This window comes from Colobus angolensis, unplaced genomic scaffold (assembly GCF_000951035.1).
Source record: "Colobus angolensis palliatus isolate OR3802 unplaced genomic scaffold, Cang.pa_1.0 Scaffold33, whole genome shotgun sequence".
NCBI lineage: Eukaryota > Metazoa > Chordata > Mammalia > Primates > Cercopithecidae > Colobus > Colobus angolensis.
Genome location: NW_012116599.1, coordinates 5,598,096 through 5,617,471, shown reverse-complemented (window position 1 = coordinate 5,617,471; position 19,376 = coordinate 5,598,096). Strand labels below are relative to the sequence as shown.

General features: G+C 38.5%; 1 long non-coding RNA gene across 1 annotated transcript; it reads left to right on the top strand.

Annotated features, from left to right (window-relative positions):
* Nucleotides 1–312: 312 nt before the first annotated feature.
* Nucleotides 313–5,600, top strand: LOC105518802. Its single transcript, XR_001002882.1, has 2 exons — nt 313–364; nt 4,521–5,600. It is a non-coding gene; the product is annotated as an uncharacterized LOC105518802 (long non-coding RNA).
* The last annotated feature ends 13,776 nt before the right edge of the window (nt 5,601–19,376 follow it).

Below are 19,376 nucleotides of genomic sequence, written 5' to 3'. Positions count from 1 at the left end.
GACTAAGTCCTTCTGAGGTCGTCTTTTCTATTAGTAGCAATGTAGCCAAAAGTCTGAAAACGCTCACATTTTGCTCTCTTTAGGAAAAGACAACATTGATTTTAGAGGTTTTTGTTATGGAGGCCAGGGGGATTTTTCCAGTGCAGCACAGAGAGAGCTGGGTTTGGATTGGGAAGCCAAACATTTCTTGGCGCACATTCCCTACTTGAATGGGATTCGTTTGCCCCCTCCTCACCTCTCCCCAACCCCCAGGCAGCTAGAAGCCCCACCTCCTCACTTGGACCATATGGGGAAGCTGGCTCAGTGGCTGTTATTCTACTGACTCCAAGTTCACGCAGCTGTTCATCCCCTGCTTAATGTACCGGTAATTACAGCAATGTGCTCTTCTCTTTCCAATCATGTAACTTTTACTAATGGAAAATGATTTGTTTTTAACAACTTCCATGCATTTCTTTCTCGTTTTAATAAGAAAGGGTGTCTTGCGGCATTGAGCGATTGAATTCTCTATAAAAAACAAAAGTCTCCATATGAGTTTCCAGCTCCATAGGAGGGCTCTGTGGGATTGGCCAAAGGTGGTGGGGAGACTTAAGTGGGTGTAACTAACTTGATATGAATAGGTCAGTTGGGAAACAAAGCAAGCTCATTGCCTTCTGCACATGGAGGTGGTGAAAGAACATTTTTTAAAAATGTGAAACTGGGAAGAATCAAAACTACGAATTGAGCTCTGCTTTCATGATCCAAACTCCATGTACTCTCAAAGAACTTTTAAGACAAATATCTGAAGAGGTTTTCACTTATTTTCATTCGATCTTTCAGAGCATGTAAATGTCCTCCTTTGATGAGAAATGCTGATGGTTGGGGTTGGGTGGAGGCTGAAATGATTACAAGTGCCTCACTTGCTGTAGCCATGCTAAGCTGCCAGGCACAGATCAAACAGGCATGTGTTCACGTGATTGTTTTATTTGTAGATAAAATATAGACACCTTGGACTTTCCTTCCTTATATCCCCTAAATGGCACTGGAAATCACTCTAAAAGGATTATTTTTTAAAGCAAAACTTTCCCAACTCATTCGAGGATTTCAGTTTTAGACTTTTATTTTAAATAAATGGTTGAGTAGCAGTTGTAACAAAGAATGTGAAATCACACCCTTGTGTGTAGATGGAAATACTACTACGCAACACACATAGCTAATTTTATCAGAAGGACGACAGCAAAAGGAATGCCTCCTTTACATGAGAACTCAAAAGTCAAGAGCATTGACAAGATGACAAACCATGATTGTGAAGTGGCTTTGCCACATCTTGACATTTTAAAGATTTATATAAATCAAGATTTATCTAAAATTATAAAATACATATCCTGAGCTCAAAATTCTTTGATGTTAAGATGTATCCATATCTTTTAAGGTCATTAATTTTATTCCTTGTGCATTTCCTTTCTTCTATTTGTGGTTAATAATGACATGGCAGCCAGAAATCATCTATCTTCTCCTTCTTATCTAGCTCCCTCCAGAAGTCATTTTTTCTTAGAGATTTCTTTGGAAATGTTATGAAGCTAGAGTGAAGTTATTGTTAAAACACACATTGAAACTTAGAACTGAATAATTTTTAAATATTTGTAATAACTTTGGCAAAACCGTTGCTTTCCTTAAGAACCACAAGACCACACCAGCAGCAAAGAGGCATTATTGTTCCTCTGGAGTCTTGAGAAGTTCCTCGTGTGACAGACTCCAGCAAACGGGGTCTGTGCTTCGCTCCTCCATAAATGCACCACACAAGTCTAGATCTGATTTTGCCCTCTAGGAATTCTTGTGCCTTGATTTATACAAAGCAAAAATTATGTTTAATATTTTAAAACTAGCTTCAGGAACTAGGATCTTCAGAATCAGTGGTCTGACTCTAGTCATGTGCGTATCTTACATCATCTTCTATGTTTTCAGATGGTTGCATCAGTAGCTTTGGGAATATTTTATTTTTAAAGTTTTAAGTCATTCTGGCATCCACTAGACCATCAAAAATATAACTATGATCTAATGAATGCCCAAATAAGTTGTCGCATAATAACAGCTACTTATCATGTTCACTTTCCCTGTTATTCATTTATTCATTCAGTATTAATTGAACAACTCATATGTGCCAGGCATATTCTAGGGACCCTAGTGAACTCAAAATCTTAGCTTTATAAAGGTTGCAGTTCAGTAGGAGGACATAAACAAATAAAATATATAAGTAAACAAAGTTAAATAGCAATGAGCTCTAAGCACAAAAAACACTGTATACGGGACAGAATGTGATGAGAGAGTTTCAATTTTACCTGGAGTAAAAGAGAAGACCTCAATATGTGACTTTTGAGCACACAAGGGAAGGAAGTAAGATATAAGCTTTGTAGATATTTGAGGGAAAAACTGTCCAAGCAAAGAGTACAGCAAGAGCAAATGTCCTAGGGCTTATGAATGTAGAGTGTTCAAGAGTACCGAGGAGGCCAGTGTGCCCAGAGTACAGATACTAGGAGATAAGTTTAGAGAAGTGAAGGAAGCCAGATCTTAGAAAACCGTAGTTTCTTATAAGGACTTTGGCTTTTAATTTGAGATAGGGGAAGCTGCTGGAGATTTTTAAACAGAAAAATGACAGAATCTCGCATAACTTTTAACAAAATAATCCTGACAGTTATGTTGAGAGTGGATTTAAGGGCAGCAAGGGAAGCAGCAAGGAGACAGGTTAGAAGGCTATTATAATAAGCCAGGCAACAGGACAAAGGGTAAAGGTGGAGAAAGCAGATATAAATGGAGTTCCTACTATATAGCAGGCACGATGTTAGGCTTTGTGGATACATCGGGGGAAAACAGAGGCTGTGTTCCCGGGGGCTTTGCATTCTACTGGGAAGAGCCAGGCAATCAACAAATGAGCCAGTGCATACATAAAATATCAGGTGATGATAAGTTATATCTAGAGAAACCCTAACATGTTCCAAAGTTCATTATGGCAAACACCTAGAAACAAACACAGTCCTCTATAGTGGGGACTGGAGGAGAAAAGTATGGCATATTCAAACAGAGACTATTATGTAGCAATGAAAACTGAGTGATTATAACTACATGCAACATTGAAGATGGATCATAGCAATATAATAGGAATACAAAATAAGTTAGTTTATATTTAAAACATTACATTTTTCATAAAGCCTAACACATACAACCCAAACTAATATTTTTAAAGAAGTACAAATAGATGTGTTAACATATATGAAATCAAGAACATTGTTAATACAAGATTCGGGGTAGTAGCTGTCTTGAAGGAGGAGTGGCAAAGAAATTATTGGGGTAGTCACATGGGTTTCTGTGAGTGTTCTAGCTTCATGTTGGACTTTAGATTATTGGATTTAATTATATTATTTGCAGGGAAGGAAGAATGGAAGGAAGGAAAGAAGGAAGGAAGGGAGGGAGGGAGGGAAGGAAGGAAGGAAGGAAGGAAGGAAGGAAGGAAGGAAGGAAGGAAGGAAGGGCAGGCAGGCATTTTACAGAGTTAACACTGAATATATGCCATGAACTATGGATTATAATTCATCTAACTGTGTTTCCCTGTGGTGTAGCGTGGGAAAAGTTATGGAGTATTTGCTTTTATATACGTAAATTTGCCAGGGAAATCCTCTCTAAGGAAATGACATTTGAGCAGAAGCATGAATGGATTGGAGAAGTGGTTGGAGGAACAAGGAGAAATTCCTGGCTGGAGTGGAGTGAGCGAAAAGAAAGCAGCAGGAGGCGAGGTCAGGGAGGAGCAGGAACAGGTCATCTTGGCCTTTATAAGCTGTGAGGACTCTGACTTATACTCCAGCAGACACAGAAAACAGCTGAGAGGTTCTGAGCAGAGGAGTAACATTACCTGCTGTAAATTTTAAAAGGATCATTCCTGCTGCAGTGTGGGAATACACCACGGTTTCTCTGCACAACTGACATTTTGGACTGGATGATTCCTTGTTGTAACAGATATTCTTCTGCATTGTACGATGTTTACCAGCACCCCTGGCTTCTCCCTAATAAAGCTATAACGTCATCCCCTACCCCCTAGTTATGACAACCAAAATTGTCTCCAGACATTGCCAAATGGGGGGCAAAGTCATTCTGCTTGAACACCACTGGAATGTGTTGAAGGTGGCAAAAGACAGAATCAGTGAGAAGGGGTAGGAGGATGTTGTTGCGCCCACCAGAAACAATGGCTGGGACTAGGGCAGAAAGGCTCTCTTTTCTAAACACACATATTCATAGTTTGGGTCTGTACCCACGTGGCTGGAATCTCTACAATTTGAGGATGTTCAGAAATTCCCAAAGATGAAGTCAAAGATGAATTCCCAAAGTCAGATATTCATTTGCACTCAAATATTTCCCAAGTGCTATAGAAATGGGGTAAATGTGAGCATGAAATCATCCATATGGTTATTCCTTAAGGACTAGGTCCAAACTGTCCACTTCTTTTCCTCTTGGCTTTGTCCAGTCTGACAACTCATTCTTTGATTTGCATCCAGGTGAGTTCCTTGAAGCCCTGAACCGAGGACTTCTTGTGTACTTTAACAGTTGTTATATCCGAAGATATTCTGATTGACAACATTTTTAACATAGAGAACTGTTTAAAGAAAATACTGCCAGCACACAACTCATCCACAAAATGCTGTTTTTGAAGAAGATAGAGGAGGCTGCGACTGAGATCATCAGAGAATCAGCCCGACACCCCAAACATAATAGGGCAAAGGAGTCAGATGAGAATTTTGTTCAGTAGGAGACACTGGACAACAAGACAGGACCCTTGACCTCAGAAAAGCAGGAATTCAGGAATATTATAGAACATGAAGTAGCAGAGCCATGAAGCAGAATTTACAGCACTAATCTTGAGCACGTTCCCCCGAGGACTCTGCGCTGTTTTCACAAAGGCCTCTGGGAATGCCAGGCTGTGAAAGGTAGAAATGTAAACACGGGGACAGGAGTGGCCTGCGGTCTAAAGAGTGAGCCACGCAGGTTTCTAGTTGCCAGCCTTCCAGTAGTGGTACTGGGAAATGGTTTTATAGGAGAAACAAATCACCCGAATGCAGAAAATGCAATTCCACTGAAGCAAATCTAACTTCCTTTCCTGACGGAGAATGTAATTAAATCCTGCTTCGGAGGACGGTTTGTATCCTCTGCTGCTGGGGGTCTCGGCTCATGCTCATTGCTGGTGTTTACAAGATGATATTCCCTGCCTCCTGTGACATGCTGAGGCAGCCCTGACTTTGAAGATGGGGTGGTGGTGCATGCGAGGGAAGGGGGACGAGTAAGGCTGTGTTTTATTTGCAGAGCTTGGCTGTTCGTCTCTCACATTCACATCTGACACCAGAAGCCCACACCATGCTTGACTTTTCCAAAACAGTGATTCTAACGTAACGCCCTAACGAGCTGTATTCACTTACCTTTCAGAAGGAGACTGGGGGGACATACATCCACAAGGTGAGAGGAAGGGGTGATTGTAACAATATTAAATGTGATTACCACCAGCAGAAGTTCTGCGAGATGAAGTGACTGAATCATGGCTCACGATGTCATCAAAATACAATTAAAAGTGCAATTTTACCTTACTTATTTAGTTATTCACTTGTATTTTAAAAGTTGAGTCATTGGCAGTAATCTTATCATGGCCTAAATGAAAAAAATCTAAGAGGTTCATGAATTTGCTACTCACTTTTGGTCCTACAGTCACTTTGTAACACACCATCTCTATTTGGAACATAGAATGTCCTGTCCAAGATATTAATCAAAACTCAAGTTTGTTGTGATGTCAAGTATCACATCTTCTCCCTTCTCAGTTTGGATCTGCTTCTCGCTGGAAATCGACAAAGGGAAAGGGCTGTGAGGGTAGGGCTTGAGAGGCACCTGATTTCCTTAGTCACTCCTCACCAGACTCGGGATAGAAGGGTTACCACTACCTGTGGAAGAAGAATGGCACCATGGCCATTAACAGCTCTCTCCCAAGGCATCTCTCCACTATGTTCTCTTTCCCTCTCCTCTGTAAAGACTCTTATAGCCTTGGAAAAAAGGAGGAGATATAAGAATTATGGAATAGTTTTTTTAACCTTTGTAAAATCTTTTTATAGTAAACTCTCTCATACACATCTTGTTATCTGATGTTAATTATTGGAACCTCATTCAAACTTATGTTAGAAAGATCCCCATTTAAGCTTCTCTTAAATTTATAAGAGAAAATTGTTCATAAATTAAATTATAAGGAAAAGGAAGTTGATTTTCTATATTCTTCCATGTTTGGCCTTTCCACATGGTCATGGAAACCACCTTACCCCTCTTAATTTTTTAGTTCTTTTGGCAGAAAATACAGAAACTATGGTTCCCAACACCATAGGGCAGTACTACCACTGTCTTCACCATGTCAAGCAATAGACTTTCCAACCCCTTCTCTCCATTAAACTTCTCTATTACCAGACTCTTACTAAATTATCTTACTAAAGATAATATTTGAGTGTCTCTCTTGTGCCAAGAATTGTAGAGTTCTGGTGGCAGAAGATGACAGAAAGTTGTTTTTTTTTTTGTCCTAGAAAGATTTATAGTTTATTCTAGTTCTTTCCACTGGAATCTGAAACAATATATAAAAACAATGCAATAGTTTTTTTCAATACATTTTGATCAATGTGGAAATACATTTTCGTAACAGCTGAGGATTCATACTATATATTATAATGTTGGTCACAATAACTGAGTCTGATGATTGAGTTGGGAGATGCAGGGTAGGGCATGGCAGAATGTGCCCCTTTAGGTCAGAGATAAGCTGGTGCCACCAAAAGGATCCCTGTTTATCACAATCCACTAGAACTTTTAATTTCTTTGTATTTGTATTTTCTTTCATAGGACAAGGTCAGGGAAATAAGCATTTCTACTCAAGCTCCCAAATAGTACTGAAAGAATATCAAATGAAAAGGACTATAATGGTATATTTTAAACATTTTTTCAAAAGAATTGGCATTTACTTTTAATTCCTTCAGTGTCACCCTAAGCTCTAGTGTTAGTAACTCAGAAAAATTTAACAACAACTGATCCATTCATGATTAAAGAAAATGTTACAAACTCATTTGGACTGAGGTGTTAATTTTAAGGTTATTTTTAAGGTTAATGGTTATTAGTTGTTCCTGATCTTCTAGGATACTATTTGCATTTTAGGCTTTTAGGCTTTTTTTAAAAAACCCAAATGTCCTTAAACCTGAAGGACTTGGTTAGATAAACATTTTGGGGAACAATGGCAAAGCCTGCTGGGACAATTTTTTGATAGAGTGACTACCAGTACTGGCTGATCCTCCCACTCAAGAAACACACTTAAATCCAGTGTTGGCTTTGGGAATGCTGAGAAAACATTGGCTTTGGGAATAGAGAAAACATCAGTGGAACAATGAAAAACAGAAGTGATTTGAAGGACAGCTTTAGGCTTCACCATACTCTGTAATCGTTAAATAACTCCCCATTTTCCCCTACTCCCAGCCCCTGACAACCACCATTTTAATTTCTATTTTTATGAATTTGACAAATCTAGATAACCTCATGTAATTAAAATCATACAACATTTACCTTTTTGTGATTGCCTTATTTTACTTAGCATAATGTCATTAAGATATATTCATGTTTAACCCATGCCGGAATTGTCTTCCTTTTTAAGGCTTAATAGTATTTCATTGTGTGTATACCCCACATTTTGTTTATTCATTCAGCTATGGATAGAAACTTGGGTTGCTTTTATTTTTCGCTATTGTAGACAGTGCTGCCATGAACGTGGATACGCAAATATCTCTTCAAGATGCTGCTTTTGATTCTTTTGGGTAAATATAAAGAAGTGAGATTGCTGGATCATATGACAATTCTACTTTTTATTTCTTGAGGAACTTCCGTACTGTTTTTCACAGTGGCTGCACAATTTTACATTCCCACCAACAGTGTACAAAGGTGCCAATTTCTCTGCATCCTCACCAGCACTGTTATTTTCTGTTTTTTTTTTTCTTTTTGATAGTTGCCATTTTCATGGGTGGGAATGATATCTCATTGTGGTTTTGATTTGCATTTCTCTAATGATTAATGATGTTGAGTATCTTTTCATATGTTTGTTGATCATTTGCATATCCTCTTTGGAGAAATGTTTATTCAAGTCTTTTGCCCATTTTAAAACCAAGTTTCAATGCTTCCTGCTATTTATTTTAAATGCGCTTTACAAGTTAGAATTTCTGAATTTTGACCAGCATGACATAATGCCACTCAGCATGGCTTTTCAGGCTGGTGTAGGGCTGGTAGAAGGATGAGTTAGAATGAGCAAGGCCAAAACTCAGAGTTCAGACAGGGGCAGGAGAAGATAGATAGTCCAGAGAGAACCATTCCTTTCTTCCTTCATGCAAACACACATGCAAATAACAAGGTTTTGTTCCATGCTGCCATGTGCTAGGCACTGAGCTAGAGATATGAAAAAGGACACACAGTGGGACAGGATAACTTTGGGGTTTGGAGGGTAGAATGTGCACTTAGCCTGCTTGGGTGTGAATTTTAGCTGCAGTATCTGCAGCGTGTGGACATATTTTGATTGGATTGCATCATAAAGAGCTTTTGTCTCATGCTAAGGGCTTACTTGTAAAGCTGTAAGATGGGACCCATTGAAGGGTTTTAGGTATTACAAGTTTCAAAGAAAAACAAGTGAAATAATCTAAACTTTTAAGGAAATTATCATAGAAAGACAGATTTAGAAAACAGAAAGGGGAGGAAAATCCCCCTAAAAGCAAGAGCTGTAATGGACACAATTAAACGCTAGGGTCTTTGTTCTATAATTCTATAGCTGACTAGTTATATGACCTGACAAAGTCATTTTAACTCGCTGGCCCAAGGTTTCCTTACATATAAAACAGGGATAATGCCTTATAAAACTTAAAAAAATAATTAAGAAGATGTACTCAAAAGTGTATTGCAAGAGTTTTGTTTCTTTTTTTTTTTGCACACAGGAGCAGTATGCTGTGTTTTAAAGGACATTTTAAAAATTGGCTTGGTTTCCTCTACTCACACCATTTTAGCCCCCACATTTGGGGCTACTTCACCCTCGTTTGCAAGCTTAGACCTGAGCCAGGGTCTAAGATTCATCAGGCTTCAACTCGTGCCAGTTTAGGTTTTTTCTGGTGTGTGTTTGTTTTTTTTTTTCCTTTTTTTTCCCCCAGAAATTTGGCTATTATACTTTTTTTTATAAAAGCAACTTGCTTAGACTGTTTGCTCCCCTATTTTCTTCTTCCCTTTCCCCTCAGCATCACGTATTTGGAAAAAAATGGTGAAAGTCTGGATTAATGAATCCAACAATTATTGTTACCTTGTATTTTTGCCTGTATTGTTACCTGTATTTTTCTAAGGCACCATGATCACACCACAAAGAGGTGAAGACACACAACACTCCAGTGAAGGATAGAATGCTGGTTCCCGTTTGATTTTCAATATTTTTCAAGATTTTCTTTGGTGCTGAGTATTCTGTTGAAATATTTTTTACAATGAAAGAATCAGGAGATAGAGTTTTAGGAGAATACACAACCAGGTGCATGCCCTGGACAGTCTATCTCGGAAGCAAAAATGTTTTGTTCTTTCCAGAAGGGAAGGAAGAGAACAGCAACTGGCCACCTGGCACTCCCGCAACTCCTCTCTGATCAGGAAGGAAACTGCCTAGGCTCCTGTGGAAAATTAGTGTATTCTCGTGGCTTTGGAATATGTTTCTCCATCCATTAAGAATATCTTTCTATCAGAATGGGCTGGGGGAGAAGCAAGAGACAAATTTAATTTTTGATCTAGAGATCAAAAACTGAAAAGCCTTTGTTTGTTTGTTTGTTTGTTTTTATAAGAGAGTAGCAGAACAGAATTAGAATGTAGATTTGAGGAAACATAAGGAAAAATAAACCCGTGATTATGTGAATTGATTAATGTATCGTTTGTTTCTTTGACTATTTTAATTATTAATATATAAATATAAGTCACACTGCAGAAGACTAGGAGGAAGATTATGTCTTTCCTGATGAAATTATAGCCCAGCACATGGCACAGTGGCTTTAGTAGATATTCAATAAACATTTGTTAAATAAAAGAAGGTAAGGAGAAGGAAGAAAGGAATGAAATATGTAGGGAAGGTGAAAAGGAGGGAGTGATCAAAGAAGGCAAGAAGGAACATATGCAACTGATGCGTGATTTCTCTGTTGAAACTGACAAGGGTACAATTGCATTATTTACCTTGTTCAATAAAATAAATCTGAAGATTTGCACAAACAATGTTATGGAGTGACCATTCCGTATTTTTATCTATAATAAATAACAGGGATGAAATGAACATTTGAGGGAGAAGCTTGGTGATGAATTATTAGATAAATTATTTCAAGCAGTTTCTGTTCACTTTTCAAAAACAAAGAGATTGGATTAGAATCATCCATTCACATTGACATTCATCTATAAGTTATAGATGACTCAGTAATTCTCTAACCCAAAGCCTTAATTGAAGATGCAGCTGTCTGGAAAGATTCTCCCCCTGCTACTTCCAAAATACCTCTTTTAAATTTGAATTGTGGAACATTTCTTTATTGGAAAAATAAGAGCTAACATTTATTCAGTGCTGACAATGTGGTGTGAACACCTATTCTAATCACAAACCACACACACACACACACACACACACACAAATACAAATATCCTTTAATTTTCACTAGAACCCAAGATATGATAGATATTGTCGTACAGTCCAGTTTTACAGATGAAAAAAATGAAGAATGGAGAGGTTAAGTAACCTGCTCAGTAGAAGCAGAATTCAAGTTCAGGCCAACTGACTCCGGAGGCTGTGCTTATATCTAATATGTCTCATTGCACTTTCTGCTTACATTTTAAGTCTTTATGTGCATGGTTTGTTTTTGCTTCTAGTACAGTGGTTCTCAACTGGGGGATTGTTAGCAAATCTGGAGATATTTTTGAGGTGCAGGAAATGTGGCAGAACATTCTACAATGCACAGGACAGTGTCCCACAACAAATAATTATCTGGCCAGAGGTTGAGCAACCTTGTTGTAGAGTATTAGACACTAAAGGACAAGAATTATGCCTTACTTACATTTGTATAGCATTTGGAACAGAGTTGGCTGAAAATAAATATTTATCGATGAAAAACTTAAATTACCTAATCTGTTAAAAGGAAGGAGTTTTCCTAAATAATCAATAAGCTACCACTGAACTCGAACCCAGCAAATTACTGTCTGTGTCCTGGAAATATAAGGTTTACCTATTGAGGCCAAGGTACTGGTTTTTCCTGCCTCTTAACTGTATGATGCTATGTTATGAAATTTTGGCCTTTCATAGAAAAAGAATTCAGATATACATGGGGTAGATTAAAAGCAAAAGAGTGTAGGTGAGTATCATTAGAAAAAATGGTAAGTAAGCATACAAAACATGGTTTTTATTTAATGAATAGGAGAAACAGATGGAAAGGTGGTATTACTCACCTTGAGAATTTACCAGCTGCAAGGGAAGTATAATTTATACGAAATTTTGGAATGAATGAGTTTTATGCCTAACATCATTAGGCTAATGGCACTACAAATCATAACAAAAAGATCAAATTCTAGTTTAACAAAACTTATTATGAATTGTTCTTGTAAAATTCTTTGTGCTTATATGGCACCAGACACAGACGATGCTTCCTTAGTCTACCTCAGTCTGGGACTCAAATTTTTTGCAGTCTAACTTGTCAACAGAGAACCCTTCCCCAGCTCAAAGACAATAGTATCTCCCCTCCCCTTTGTTGACTTTCTGCAGGTAAGGTGCCCTGCTTTGTCACTCCACGAGAATATTAAAATAAAAGTGCTACATAAAGGATAATTTTGGCAAACTGATAGTGTTTCTCTTTCATGGACTTTCAGAAAACAGGAGCTAAAATACACCTTTGAGCTAGCCCCACAAGGGAGAGAAAGTAGAAAAATGCTCTGACATAACAATAAGGTACCACCCAATTTAATAGGTTCCCCAGGGTTCTTGGTAGCCTTCAGTGTCCTGCCAGGACACTTCATGAAACTGAAGAGACTCTCGGGTTCAGAATGTCTTTCTTTTAAAAAATTTAACAGTAGTGTTATCTCAAATACCATTTTTTATGGTATTTTGAATGGAATTCTTTCTGTTTTCCTGGAATCTGAGTATCAGGCTCAAACCTGTGGGCAAAGTGAGCTGGAAAGTCAGACATCCCACAAACAGGAAACAAACATCTCCAACCTATTATAACCCAGCCCCAGTGGAGATAAGCAAAATACCAAAACACCAGCAGAGAGAAGTTTCCTATGAAGTAATAATCACCACACACACACAAAATGCAAAAATAAAAGCCCCATATTACTAGGAATTGAAGAGCTTGGGATTTTGATATACTAAGCTAAGATAATAAAATAATGTATTATGCCCTGTCGCTGAAATTCTGAAAATGCTGAGGGCAAAGTAGTCTCTGATCCTGTGGACTGATTGATCCTTCAAAGGACCCCGTGAGGCTGTCATGGGACTTACCTGGACAGCTTTTGCAGTAACCACGAAATGACACTCACTGAAGCACCTCTCTAAGGATCTGTAACTCTCTAGTTACAAGGGAGAGTTTCACCTTCAAGTGTCACTGAAAACACAAATTAAATCCCAAGCCCAGATGGTTGGCTTTTCTTTCAGACTCCCAACCACAGCATTTTTGTGGGAGTGTACCATTCAGAGAGATTCATTCGTTATATTTCATTGTGTTCAGGTCTGACTGTGATTTTTTTTTTTTGGAATAGTGCTTTTTTCAGATTTTTTGATGGTAGCACTTTTATGAGAATTGTTAGCTGGGCATGGTGGCTCACGCCTGTAATCCCAGCAGTTTGGGAGGCTGAGGTGTGAGAATCACTTGAGGTCAGGAGTTTGAGACCAGCCTGACCAACGTGGTGAAACCCCATTTCTACTAAACAGACCAAAATTATCTGGGCCTGGTGGTGGGCACTTGTAATCCCAGCTACTCGGGAGGCTGAGGCAGGAGAATCGCTTGAACCCAGGAGGCAGAGGTTGCAATAAGGTGACATCATGCCACTGCACTCCAGTCTGGGTGACAGAGGGAGACCCCATTTGAAAAAAAAATTGTTGACTATTCCTAGGTAGGGACAAAAATTAAATGAAAAATGGCAATGCCAATAGACAATAATGCAGCTATGTAGGGTCACAATGTCTTTGATGCGTTTCTAATATCACTATTTTTATGACAACATTTTTCTTTTTTTTTCTTGAGACAGTCTCCCTCTGTCACCCATTCAGTGGCATGATCTCAGCTCACTGCAACCTCTGCCCTCAAGGTTCAAGTGATTGTCCTGACTCAGCCTCCCAAGTATCCCAGCTAATTTTTGTATTTTTAGTAGAGACGGGGTTTCACCATGTTGTCCAGGTTGGTCTCCAACTCCTGACCTCAAGTGGTCTGCCTGCCTTGGTCTCCCAAAGTGCTGGGATTACAGGTGTGAGCCACCATGCCTGGCCAATTTTTATGATAATTATTAAATTTATTCCTAATGGTGCTTTTTTCCTCAAGGATTCACATGACCTATTGTCTTTAATTATGATTCATTTTATAACCAGAAAATATCTCAAATAAGTTAATGGCTCACCATCTTCACTGTCCCAGCCTTAGTACAAAATATACCATCTCCTACCCAAGCTACTGCAACAGACTCCGAAACCCTGTGTCCACACTTTCTCTTGCCAATCTATTATGCTTGAGGCAGCTATCATGTTCGATTCTCTGAGACACTTGTTTTAAACTCTTTTTTTAAAGACGTTTATTTTCCTTAAGAATAAATCTAAATTTTTAAGATATGACTGACAACGTTTATCAAGACCTGCCCTTCTCTAGTGTCATGTTCCATCAACCCCTTATACATTCCCCACCATACTTACGGACTCAACTCAGCCACTGTGGCCATCTTTCAATTCTTACAATTCTCCAAATAGCCTTTGACATGCGTTTGCCTCTATCTAGGATTCCCTCCTCCCTGCTCTCTGGCAAACTCACACTTATCTTTCATGTTACAACTTACATGCAACTTCTTTAAAAAAAAAAAAGTCTCCCTTAGCTAGGTCATCTAAACTGTCTACACCTCATTATTATCTTCCAAAATACCTTGTATCCCAAGTGCCCCTCAGTGCTTGGCGCATTATAAATACACAGTAGATATTTGTTAAATAAGTTTAAAAAATGGTCTAATTTATAAATATGGGACATTATTTGTAATAATGCCGATGGTAGAATTAATGCATTTTTGCACCAGCAGTATAGTGAAAGGTCAAATCTTTTAAATGATTTTTCAACTACCAGGTATTTTAGTCTTTCAGCTTAAAAAATATAATCACAAATTACAAGCTATCAAAGCAATTTCAAACAATCCGTTGGGGGACTTGTCTGCACAAAGCCTAACTCTCTTATGTTTGAGGCCTAGTGCCTCTCTGGATGGAAAAGGATGGAGTGTGTTGGGAAAAGTGTCTGATACTGTAGTGTGGCCATGTGGTGCTGGTATGGGACTAGTTGGAGACTGAATGTGAGGAGGAAGAGTATGTTGAGCAGACCTGGCTGTACACAGACAGACACGGGACCTGAAACTATGTGGAAGCCCAAGATTAAACATAAATATTGTAGCAGAGAATGCCTGTGTTGAGTAAACAAAGACAAAAGGCTGAACAGTATTCAGCAGGTCTGGTTTCCAAGGGTAAAATAAAAGAAGCGGGAGCATTAGCAGGAATGTAGGTCCTCTGCTATAGTCTTGCAACTAGCAGGACCAGCATCAGACTCCAAGGAAGAAAACCCTAAACTTTGGGCTATGGAGTTTTTGAGCACACATCCCTTTCCTGATGTGATCAGAAGTTGGGATCAATATTAGATCATTTGGCAGAACTTTGGTTCCAGCCTAATTCCATTGGCTCAGCATGCATGGTTGCAGCAGACCCAGCTCCTACTGTGCTATGATCAGTGGGCTGGAAATAAGCCTAGTGGATATAATTCACATGATATAGTGAATGGATAACTGAATTCATCAGCTCAGAATTCTTCCAGGATTGAGTGTCTTAAACGCTTGACTATAGATGGTACCCATGGCACTTTATGAGTGGCAGGGAATCACTCTTAAACAAAGTACTCCTTCCCTAGCAAGTCTTGCCCATCAGTAGCCATGTGTTTTTCCCTTGTTCCCTGGCACACAATCAGACTTTGTTTCCCAGGCTCCTTGAGGTTAGTTGTGGCCACATTATTAAGTTTTGCCCAAAAGAATGTGGGTAATGGAATGTAGATACCATTTCTAGATCTGATTTCCACAAATTCCTGGGCATCCTTTCATCTTTTCCAATATCTGTTGACTGTAGGAGATCTGTGGAATATGCTAAGGCCTTAAAAGGTACAGGAGCCATACAGTTGAAGAATCCTGGCCATGAAATGACTGTACAGAGCTAAGCTCATTGCTAATACACATTAGATTTGGTATGAGCAAGAAATAAACCTGTGATTTGTTAAATCACTGAGATTTGAGGGATTGTCTATATAGCAGCTAATGTTACATACTCCGAATAATAAGTGTGTAAAGTAAGAGGCTGGTAGTTGACGAGAAGTAGACAGCTAAATAGCACATAAAATGCATGAAAGATCAAGACCTACTTGGCAGATGGACAGATTTTACTGGACAAAAAAGTGCTATGTCAATGGGTTATTTTTGAGCTTTTTTTCACTAAATTATAAAATTAGGGATATATATTTTGCCATTGAAACTCTACTTACTGTATCCTGATCTATTTAATGGAATTGCATGTTAAAACACTCCTCTCTTTTTCTTTTTCCTTTCCCCTCTACCTTGCCAAATATTTTACACATCCCAAAGTCAGTCAACATTAACATTTGCAAATGCTCCTGAGTGAGTACTTTCGACTAACATTGATGAAGCTCTTACTCTGCACTGTCACTGCTAAGTGCTGAGGTTGAAAACGCAATAAGACTTGTCTTTCTTTAAGGCATTGAGAATCTAGTGTAGGATACAGCTGTTTAAATAACAGGAATACCGTGTGCTGTAATTGAGATGCATACAAAACAACAAAAAAGAACAGCCATCTAGTTAATATCAATTACATCATTAATTTTTTTAGCATAGAACTTACCACTTTGTATTTATGTTTGTTTTGTTTATTTTATTTTCTCTGACCTTTTCCATTCCGTATCCTTGGTGTCTAGAGCATTGCCTGGTGATACTCAATAAATATTTGTTAAATAAATAAACGAAACTAGGTCAGTGAACTCTGTTCTTATTCATCTGACAGAGGAGATCTAACATCAGGGTAGGAATTTGGACTTTATCCTGTAAATGGTGGACTTTCAAAAGAGTTGTAATTCAGGCAGTGACATGGTAAAAGTTGTATTTTGAAAATTTACTCTGAGATCTGAATGGAAGATAGATTGCAGGCAGTCAAACTGTAGGCATGATAATTAGTTAGAGAATGATAATGATAGATTCGAAAGAAGACTAAACAATGACAATATCAGTCAGAAGAGAGAGAAGTGTAAACTAATGAGAGTGAGAAATTTTTAAAAAATGACAGGGCTAGAGGATCTGTTGGATATTGTGAATAATGTTGGGGAAAGGAGGTAAATGAACCCCAGATTTTTTGCTTGGATAATTATAGAGACAGAAATTCTGTTTAACAAATATTTTGGAGAAAACAAAATAATCAGTCCAACTTGGACAGTTTGGGCTAAATGTAATGGTGGAACATGTAGTCTGAGTCGGCAAGAGGCAGGAAAATATATGGACTTGGAACTGAGAAACTAGATAAGAACTAGAGGTAAACATTTGTGAATCATCTAACCATAGGTGGTACTGAAGGATGAGGCAAGGATAAGATCAGCCAGAAAGGGTAAGAATCTAGACCGGAGAAAGACAACAGGTCAAAATCACTGAGGTGCTTTTTAAAATTAGACAAAATCTCCCACCTCCAACTTAGTTTTGCAAATGTATGAGCTTCTGTTGCTGTTGCATCCTGGGGCCTTCAGTGTGCCCGGCTTGAAATACACTTGAGAACCACTGGGCTGAAAATGATATGTGGAGACCAAGAAGAGAACTCTGGCAAAAAAGAAAACAATGTTAAGAGTTAGCACACAGGCCGGGCGCGGTGGCTCAAGCCTGTAATCCCAGCACTTTGGGAGGCCGAGACGGGCGGATCACGAGCTCAGGAGATCGAGACCATCCTGGCTAACACGGTGAAACCCCGTCTCTACTAAAAAAAATACAAAAAACTAGCCGGGCGAGGTGGCGGGCGCCTGTAGTCCCAGCTACTCGGGAGGCTGAGGCAGGAGAATGGTGTAAACCCGGGAGGCGGAGCTTGCAGTGAGCTAAGATCCGGCCACTGCACTCCAACCTGGGCCACAGAGCGAGACTCCGTCTCAAAAAAAAGAAAAAAAAAAAAGAGCACACAAAGAGGGGCTCAGGAAGAAGACTGGTACCACTGCGAAATGTAGGAGAATACGCACAAGCAAAACAAAAACCAGAGAAATGTCCTTAAAACTGTGGATATTGAAAGTTTCAAGAAACAATAGTGATCGACAATGTTAACTACTGGTACATCAAACAATGCAAACGCTTCAAGATCCCTATTAAATTTGACAATTGGCAGGCTATTTATGATCTTAGTGACAGCATCCAGACTTTATGGTGAACTTATGAGTGAACAGAAAGTGAGGAGCTAGAAAAAAACAAATGTTTTTAACTCTTTGAAAGGTTGAACTGTGGAAAATGTTAGTGATAAGGCAGTGAAGATCCAAGCATGATGAAAGTATTGTTTTGTCCTGTTTATTTCAGGTGAGGCTGAAAGAGATGAAGTTCAGAGGAAATAAATTATTTTTAAGATCCATAGGAAAGAGTGATCAGGGATAAGACTGGAGAGTCAAGCCACAGGATCATGGCCCCATGCACATAAAGCCTCACCAAAACACCTGGGAACACAATAAAGGATTTTAAAATAGATGTTGAAGAGATCACATTTTTATTTAAGACAAAGTACTCTGAAGTACTCTGGCGATTGAATTAACTAAAGACAAATTAATGAGAGAAAACTAGCTATAACGCTGTTGTAGTAATATCAGTGAAAAGCAATGAACTACGTCAGTTGTGTTAGAGAAGAAGGGTGGCAACTGAAATGAACAAATACTTGGGAATGAAAATCAAGATGAACTATCGATGGACTGGAGTTAGAAAATGATGGGGAGAGACATGGTTAGAGAGTTCCCAGGTTTCTAACTTGAGTGATAGGGTTGATATGTTACTGTTAATGAAATTAAGAAATAATGGAGGAGAAACCAAACTGGAGGGAAGATCATTGATTCAGGGTGAACTATGTTGACATTGTGGTTCAAAACATCTTTGCAAGTGGATATTCAAGTAGATATGTCGTAGGAGCTCCATAGATAGTGCTAGAAGAGTTATGTATATTGGAGATTGCTTGATGAATTGTCCTGCAATAAATCAGGGCTGTAGATAAGATACATCTAGAATGAAAAGAAAAGCAGATATTGGATCACACATATGGGACATTTATTTGAAGGACAGTCAAAGGAAGAGGCATCTATAAAGAAGACTGGAATACTATGATCAGAGAGGAAGGAAAAAAAAAAAAAAAACAAAAACAGGAGATATAAGAACCACAGATATTAAGACTCAGTGTGCCTGACAGTCAGTTGGCAGTCAACGAGTGTTAAATTCACTTCACTTGGTAACATAAAGTGGGACTGAAAAGGACCAATAAGACCAAGAAGATCAAGTTAGAGATGAGTTCAGAAATGTCCATTTGGCACAAGTGATTACTGGGTATCTTACTGATCAAGTTTTTAAAGTCGTGATGCAGATGGAAATAAAATTTAGTGGGGTTAAGGTAGAAAGGATTGTGTGGAAATTTCAAGACAAAATGTGTCAGTCTTTTTGGACATTGTCTAAGGTGCTATTACTCCTGTAATATTTCAAAAGACTGATAGTAAATATTTAGGACTTAGCGTGTTCTTAATAATACTCATATCATGTCCTCTACATTTCTCTAAAGATTGTTTCATAAGGAGGTTAGTGGAAAGTGGAACATATTCTAACACAAGTCTAGCATGATGGTTTCATGTCACTGTGCTTTATCACAAACTGATCATCGCCAGATCACTTTGGAGACATATCTGAATATATTTTATCAAATAATGATAGCTACCATTTATAGAGGACTTATACTTTGCCACACATCATAGCCGGTATTTTAAATAGATTATCTATTTCATTTAATTATCACATCACTTAACCAGTGAATA